Here is an 8,320-nt window from a genome sequence, read left to right on the forward strand (position 1 = left end):
CACTGACAATTTACATATTACTAATTAGTCTGTTAAGTGTCTCTCTTAAAATACAGCATGTGCAATGCAGGTGACCTAACAGCTGTATATGAGAAAATTATCTTTTGCATTTCCTCCAGATTTGGCATCTTAATGTTGCATTACCATAGGCTTTTGTGTTATAAAAATGCAGTGTTGAGGATGCAAGTTTAAACAAAAAGGTTAGGAAATATAAAACTAATAGCCATAATATACATAGGTTTCACCCTCTCACAAATATCTAGAACGGAACAAAAATGTTGTTTGATGCAGTTCTCACTTGTGACCATTAGAGGCTGTTGCTCCCACTAAAATTATTTGCTTTATGGTATATTATCAAAATGAATGTCTTACACAGGTTTGTATGCTTGCTGCAGATGTTACCTTATGTTCATATATCACTTTTTTTCAAGTCTCTAATGACACGCTATTTAATTCATGTGGCTCCATACGGGTCCTAGATTTTCTTTGAACCTGCTTTCAAAGGTTGAAATCAGGAGGAGGACTTGAGCTACTTCATTGTAAACAACTTTTGTAGCCTGACAATTGCGTGTTCTAGAGAACAGTTTGGAAACTATGCCAGACTGTAGAAGGAGTATAAATTAAAGTGCACTGTACTTGACATCTTTGTTTAGCTACCCTTTAACACAGAGATAAAGTATATCTTTCTGTTCACTGTCATGTGCATAGTAGAGTATTTGAAACAGGTGAGAATAAATTTTATTGGTAGATGTGGTTAACACTGTGAACTACTTTAAAGTCTGAGAAGACCCTTCAACAAAATTTGTGTTGAGATTTAAATGTAAACATTGAGACAATAGCATACCATATCTTAAAGATTTATTATAATTGTTTTAATTAAGATGACTCAAGTTAGGTCTAATGTTCAGAAACACCTGGTTTCTGAGTGTTTCTCATCTGTTTTTAAAAATAAAGTTTTAATTAATGAAGTTTTATTATTAGTCAGGATAGTTAAGTTACAATTCTTGTTGTTTGGATGCCGTGTATGATGCCTGGGATAAGTTTGGATTTCCTACTTGCTTAGTACTTGGGGTGATAGTTGTCTCTTTGTTACACACTTTGGAGTTCTCCACCATCCTCTAGGGGCCCAGTCTTACATTCCTTTGCAGCCTGAAATCTCCAGCTGAAGTCAGTGGAAGTTTAGGATATGCTAGGAGGTGACATTTTAGGGCCAGATTTTCAAAGCTGGGCACCCAGCATGTGCCCCATGTGCTGAGTTCTTCTGAGAATTCTGGCCTTAGTGTTTAGGATGCTGAGAGATAATACATCTCACCCCAATATAATGCTGTCCTCGGGAGTAAAAGAATCTTATTGCGTTATAGGTGAAACTGCATTATATCGAACTTGCTTTGATCCACCAGAGCGCGCAGCCCTATCCCCACCCACCCGGAGCACTGCTTTACTGCATTATATCCGAATTCATGTTATATTGGGTCACGTTATAGCGAGGTAAAGGTGTAGTTGTGCCTTCATTCTGATCCCTGCAGCTCTGCTCTAATGAGCAGTGGTTCTGGGCTGCCAGATAGTAATTAATAGAGGGCAGCACTCAGAGGTGCCCTGCTGCTCCACTGGGTAGCTGCAGCAACTGAATCCTCAGCAGCAACCAGGTGCTTTTCTGTTCTCCCCTCCCTTCTTACCTGTATAACCTCTAACCCTGTATAGAAATCTGTGACTATTATCTCCAGAATCTACATTGGGGAGCTCGTTTTCTGAGATGAGGTTAACAATAGAGGGAAATCCTGCTGCTTTTTGTGCTAACTTCTTGCTGGCGGCCAATGATCTCTCGACAGCTCAGCTCAGTTTGTATGTAGCTGCTGTAGCAGAGATTTCTGTAGTGAGTCCTGAGCTAGCACTAGCAGCTTCCCACAGGGGCTAGGAGGAATCAGCCATTCCCCAACCTGATGCCAAAAGACTCCTTAACCTTTCTCCTGGCAAATTCTGCTGCCCATTGTCCAGTTCTAGTTCTGAGAGCAGCAAAGCAGGAGGAGGGCGAGCACAGACGGACATGGAAAAGCTCTCTATGCTAATAACTAGAAACCTTTTTATTGTTAACTCTTTATTTTCCTGCTGTGCCAGAGCAATTAAAAGAGAATAGCCAGTAACAACGAATCTCTCTGTTCCTAACATAAAGTCATTTCTATCTCCCCTCTTTAACCAACAAATAAGGGTAGACTAACCTCTTTGGTTTTGCTGCACAGGCAATCTGGGGAGCTCTGGTGAAATGTAGTGCTAGCAGCGTGAGCTATGTACAGCCTGTGCACACAACTTCCCACCCCTGCTGGGGTAACCATAGCAACTCTGGCAGACTCTTCACAACAGACAAATCCATATTCCAGGTTTAAAGAGTACCTAGGAAGCAGTTCATGCCAGGTTGGGAGTCAAATGCATCTGATTACAGCCATTATTGTAACTGTCTAAGGTAAAGCCTTTTTCAAAGTAAAAACTTAGCATCCAACCTGTGTTGGGATATCGGTGTATTTCCATTTATACTTGATCCCTGTACTGTATAAGTCAGAAATCTTACTACTAAAGACAACACTATATATTTTTTCTGGTCTTTAGGAATAAAGGAAAACAGGTGGCTTGAGTGGGTAGACGCTATCAGACTATTTCACACTCATAATGTCTTTCATTCCAAAGAGTCGCCAAACCAAAGCCTTTCACAACCTGCAAAGAGTGCCTCCCCCCTGGCTGCTCTACACTGCTTTCCTTTGTGAATTCAAAGGTTGACAGGCAGGCAGGCAGCCCTATGGCATAAGCTCCCTCAGAAGAAGTTCCCAGATGGGAGGAGAAGCAGAGATCCTGCAGATTGGGAATGGTAAAAGGAGGGGAACCTCACAGAACAGGAAAGGTGCCACTGCTTGGAAGGGGGGAAACTCAGGAAGGAGAACATATTGGCTCACTGTGTTTGAATAGTGCTCAGCACAATGGGGCATCAGTTTCAATCGGCGTCCCTAGATGCAATTGTAATAAAAATAATAATATAATTGTGACAGAGATGATAATTTCCTGCAATATTCTGGACAAACTTAACTAAATCAAGTTAAATTTTACTGAATTAAATTTAAGTATTTTAGTTCACGTGTTAAAATGCAAATATTTATGTATCATAGTGGAATTTTATGTAAGGCCTCTAAGGAAGAGATCTGACTAATGTAAAACCCTGGGAAGCATTATAAGCTTCAAAGGACTATCTGAAACAACATGAGCTTTTTAAAGTTGAGTGGATCTCTCTACAGGGAGGTGTATGCAAATATAAACTCTTCCAGGTAAGTAAGAACTCAGCCTTTGAAGCTTTGCATGGAGGAGGGGACTTTTTGTTTGCGGATTTCCTGTTAAATGAGGACAGACCAAAAAGGCCCAAACTGGATAAAAAAGTGACTCACAAATTCACGGATGTGCTTGTTTCTGAGCTAATAGCTGATATGAACTTGTGAGCTGAGTCGAGTGTTGTTTGTGGCTCTTTGAACGTTGTAAAATAGTTTGTTTGGCCTGCAGTCTGAAAAGGATGAACAGCAGTGAGATAGGGATTTGTACAGGGAAGTCATCTCAGATAGAATAGGAGAGGATGAGGCAGAATCTAAGAATGAAAAACACCACAAATAACACATAAATGGAAAAGCACTTTTTGCTATTGTTGCATCTGTTATGTGCAAGAAATATCCATACCACAGTGTTACCCTAATCAGTTATCTAGTCAACGTTTTCCATGACACACATGGGAAGTGTTGTGATTACAATATGGTGAAGAATTCCAAATGAGGGTACTGAAGACTGCTCCATGCCCTTGGACACACTTGACAATGATTTATGACTTAAATGGATGACACCATGTAGGCCTGTAATGCTGTCTCAGATACAGGGGGCTGCTGATTCCAACTCAGTCACTGATTGAGGCAGACATACAAAAGCTGCCCTGGTGAGCTTACAATGGTAGTTAAATAATTTTTCTTCATTTTCCATTAAAAACGCAAATGCTACTAGTGTGGGGAACAACACAGATCCACCAGGAGCTATACTTTGAAAGGCTGAAGGTTACGGTTGACAAATTCTGATTCCCATGGCCGCATGGAACTTTCTACTAAAAGGATAAAGATTACTCTGTGCAAGAAATAGTCTTTCTTAGGGAGTGATCCCAGACTGTGGAACAAACTCAGAGAAGAAGTAGGAACCACTGCAAATCATATCTCCTTCCATTCCATCAGCCTTTTTAGCAACTGCATCATATTGTTGACTCATTTTCAGTTAGTGATCCACTATCATCCTACATCCTTTTCAGCAGTACTATCCCCTACCCAGTTATTTATCATTTTGTAGGTATACATTTGATTTTTTCCCTCCTAAGTGAAGTACTTTGCACTTGTCTTTATTGATTTCATCTTCTTGTATTTAGACCAACTATCCAGTTTGTCAAGGTCATTTGGAATTCTAATCCTGTCCTCCAAGGTGCTTGCATCCCTGCCAGCTTATTGTCATCTGCAACTTTTATAAGCATACTCTCCACTGCATTATCCAAGTCATTGATTAAAATATTGAATAGTACCAAACCCAGGACTGATCCCTGCAGGAACCCCCTCCCAGTTTGATAGTGAACCACTGGTAACTCTTTGAGCACCAGAGGGGTAGGCCATGTTAGTCTAGATCTGTAAAAAGTGACAAAGAGTCCTATGGCATCTATAGACTAACAGACGTATTGGGGCATAAGCTTTCATCTAACGAAGTGGGTATTCACCCACAAAAGCTTATGGTCCAATACATCTGTTAGTCTATAAGGTGCCACAGGATTCTTTGTTGCTCTTTGAGCAGTTTTTCAATCAGTTGTGCATCCACCTTATAATAATTTAATCTAGATCACATTTCCCTAGTTTATGAGATTGCTATGCGGGACTGTGTCAAAAACCTTATTAAACGAAAGATATATCATGTCTACTGCTTCTTGCCTATTCACTTGGCCAATAACCCAGTCAGAAAGGGAAATTAGGTTGGTTTGGCAAGATTTGTTCTGGCTATTTCTTATAACTCTATTATCCTCCAGGTGCTTACAAACTGATTGTTTAATAATTAGTTCCAGTATCTTTCCAAGTATTGAAGTTAGGGTGACTGATCTATAATTCCTTGGGTCCTCTTTGTTCCCCTTTTTAAAGATAGGTACTGTGCTTGCCCTTCTCCAGACCTCTGGAGAGTTATCCGTCCTCCAGGAGTTCTCAAAGATAATTGGTAATGGTTCTGAGATTGGTTCAGCTAGTTCCTTAAGTACCCAAGGATGAATTTAATCAGGACCTGCTAACTTGCGTACATCTAACATATTTAAATATGCTTTAATCTGTTATTTCACTATTTTGGCTTGTATTCCTGCCCCCTTGTTGTTAATATTAATTGTGTTGAGTATCTGGTCACCATTAATCCTTTTGGTAAAGACTGAAGCAAAATAGTCATTAAATACCTCAGCCTTCTTGATGTCATCAGTCATTAGCTCTCCTTCACCACTAAGTAGAGGATCCATATGTTCCTTCATCTTTCTCCTTCTCCTAATGTATTTATAGAGCCTCTTCATATTGCTTTTTATGGCCTCTGCTATGTGTAACTTGTTTTGTGCCTTAGCCTTTCTGATTTTGTCTGTACATGCACGTACTATTCTTTTGTACTTCTCTTTAGCAATTTGTCCATGTTTCCACTTTTTGTAGGATTTCTTTTTGATTTTCAGGTCATTAAAGAGCTCCTGATGAAGCCATATTGGCCTCTTCATATTCTTCCTATCTTTCCTTCAAATCAGGATAGTATGCCCTAGAATGATGCGATAATTCCATAGGCAATGTAAGGATTATGTGACAGGTGCTACAATCTTGCACAAAAATGCTGAACAATTCTGTTGTCTGACTGGCAGCCAGAATTATATACCTTTTACTTTAAATAGATGAGTTATTTCTGTGTGTTTTAAAGGTTGTGAAAACCCACAAAACTTCGATTGTATGCAGATGACAGTCAGGACAGTGAAACATTTAGATACAAAATACGTATTCCCTTGTAAATGTTAACAAATGGGAAGTTTATCCAAGCACTACTTTTATTACAAGGTATACTTCAGTCAAAGAGGAGAGCACAAACCCATAATAATTTATTCTGAGGTAAAATTCAGTCAGTAGTTTGAAGTGGGGGACTTTTTCCCCTCAGGTAAATTTTTGGTGCGGGTTGAGAGTTTAAGCCATGAACACTTTGGCTCTGAGGTAAATTTTAGTCAAGTAGTTAGCAAGAGAACCATAATGTTTTAATTTCACACATCAGTGTCAGTCAGCAGATCAGTTAAGCAAAGAACTCCACAAAACAACACAAATAGTGTTCTGGAGTATATTTTAGTGAGGGAGACAGTTATTTAAACCACAAGCAATTTTATTCTGAGGTATATTTTCATCATCAAGGAGTTTTAATGTAGAAATGATGTTATCCTGAGGTAAATGTTAATCAGAGCAGAAAATGTAATGCACAAACACCTGTCTGGCTTTTAGAAACTGGCTGCTTTTTGAGAACCCACCCCTCTCCTGTCTTTGGAGAGCAAGAAATTTTAATGGCTATATGCAGAGCAATAATTGATACAGACCCAGGTCAAACTCCACCTGCCAATTGTGACGAACTAGGAATGTTCTTAATGTTTTCTCTGAATATGGTGTTGGTGCCTCAGTGTCCCCTATGCAGTTCTTAAGTATCTAGCAGAGCAAAGGGCCAGTGCACCTAAATGCCTGACACTCTGTCTCCTAGCAACTGATGGCTTGTGCCCCTCCTCTGCAAAGGTGCCAACTGAAGGTGTTGGAGACAAAGAGTTCAGGTGATCTCCTGGCCCGGGAAAGGAACTGAGCAGAGAAGGAGGGGCTGGAGGGGGTTTTCAGTTTGGGAGCTGGCTGGGGACAAGGAGTGAGGGCAGATGTGGGGGTCTGCCTCGCTGGGCCCCAGAATGGACCCGGCCGAGGGGTCCGGTTCTCTGTTCCTACAAGCTCTGTTTCAGACCGTGTTCCTGTCATCAAATAAACCTCTGTTTTATTGGCTGAGAGTCACGTCTGACTGCAAAGTGGGGGTGCAGGACCCGGTGGCTTCCCCAGGACCCCGTCTGGGCGGACTCGCTGTGGGAAGCGCACGGAGGGGCAGAGGATGCTGAATGCTCCAAGGAGAGACCCAGGAGGTGAAGATGTGTGAGCTTCTTGCCCTGAAGATAGTCTGCTCCAAGGGAGAGGAGGCTCCCCAAAGTCCGGACTGGCTTTGTGGGGAGCAGTTCCAGAGTATTGCCTGGGGACTCCGTGACCCCAATCCAAACTATTGTCCCTCTCCTGCCTCCCTTCCCACCTCCCCCAAACAAATGCAGTGGATTGGAACATTCTAACTCACATTTATTCTGTCAACACCACATCAGTACTACATAAATGTTCAGACTCATACTCAGACTCATAGAAACCCACAATAGACATTCTCTTATTTCAGTCTGTGCAGCAGTTCTCTGCTATAAAGTGGAGTGGACTACCCCTTGATTCCTTCCCTGCAGAGGGTTTTGGGCCCTTCCTTCTCTCTCCACTATTACCATAATGTATCCTCATATTAACAGATATCTGTGGTGGTCTGCAGGAATCACAGTCTCATTTCAACCACTGCCAAATCCTAATACAACCAATGTTCAGTGCAATGAAAGGGTTATTTTTCTCCTGAAAATTTCTTCAACTCCACTGAATTGCCCTTGAAATTTCAGCGTTTCTCATCTTTGAAGAGTACCTGATACAGGCCTAAGAGAGATACATTGACTATGAGAGAGACAATGTGGGTGAGGTAATATCTTTTATTGGACCAACTTCCGTTGGTGAGAGAGGGAAGCTTTTGAAGAAGCTGTAGAAGGGTTCTGTGTAAGCTCCTTGCTGCAAGACAAGCATGGCTTCTGTGCTTCAGACACTTGACTGGTAACTTGAGTCCTGAGAGCAAAGAAGTTACTATGAACTTTATTAATCATGCCTTTATTGGATGGGATACATTCACACAGGAATTTCTGAACTCCAAAGTCTTATCCCAGAACATGGAGCAGAACTGTACTGTACTGGTACATTTTGCCAAGTTTACCAAAAATTAAAAATAAAAATGGAGGAGAAGGGGCACTTAAGCCTAGGCCTAGTTTGACATGAGTAATTGTCAAGTAAACCCCAAGAAAGCCCAGACAATTTTATTATGAGGTAAATTGTGTCAAGGCAGAGGAAGAATTTAAACAACAAAACACTTTCTCTCAGGTAAATGTTAATTCAGTTGGCAGTTT

At 41.0% G+C, this 8,320-nt stretch overlaps 1 protein-coding gene across 1 annotated transcript in view; it reads right to left on the reverse strand.

Annotated features, from left to right (window-relative positions):
* The window catches only part of MORN3 (MORN repeat containing 3), a 29,031-nt gene extending 26,721 nt beyond the window's left edge, over nucleotides 1–2,310 (reverse strand). Inside the window, exon 1 of the mRNA XM_050923964.1 lies at nucleotides 2,217–2,310. The gene's annotated coding sequence lies outside the window, so the exon portion shown is untranslated. The remainder of the gene's footprint in view (nucleotides 1–2,216) is intronic.
* Nucleotides 2,311–8,320: the final 6,010 nt, after the last annotated feature.

This window comes from Gopherus flavomarginatus, chromosome 15 (assembly GCF_025201925.1).
Source record: "Gopherus flavomarginatus isolate rGopFla2 chromosome 15, rGopFla2.mat.asm, whole genome shotgun sequence".
NCBI classification, from domain to species: Eukaryota; Metazoa; Chordata; order Testudines; family Testudinidae; genus Gopherus; species Gopherus flavomarginatus.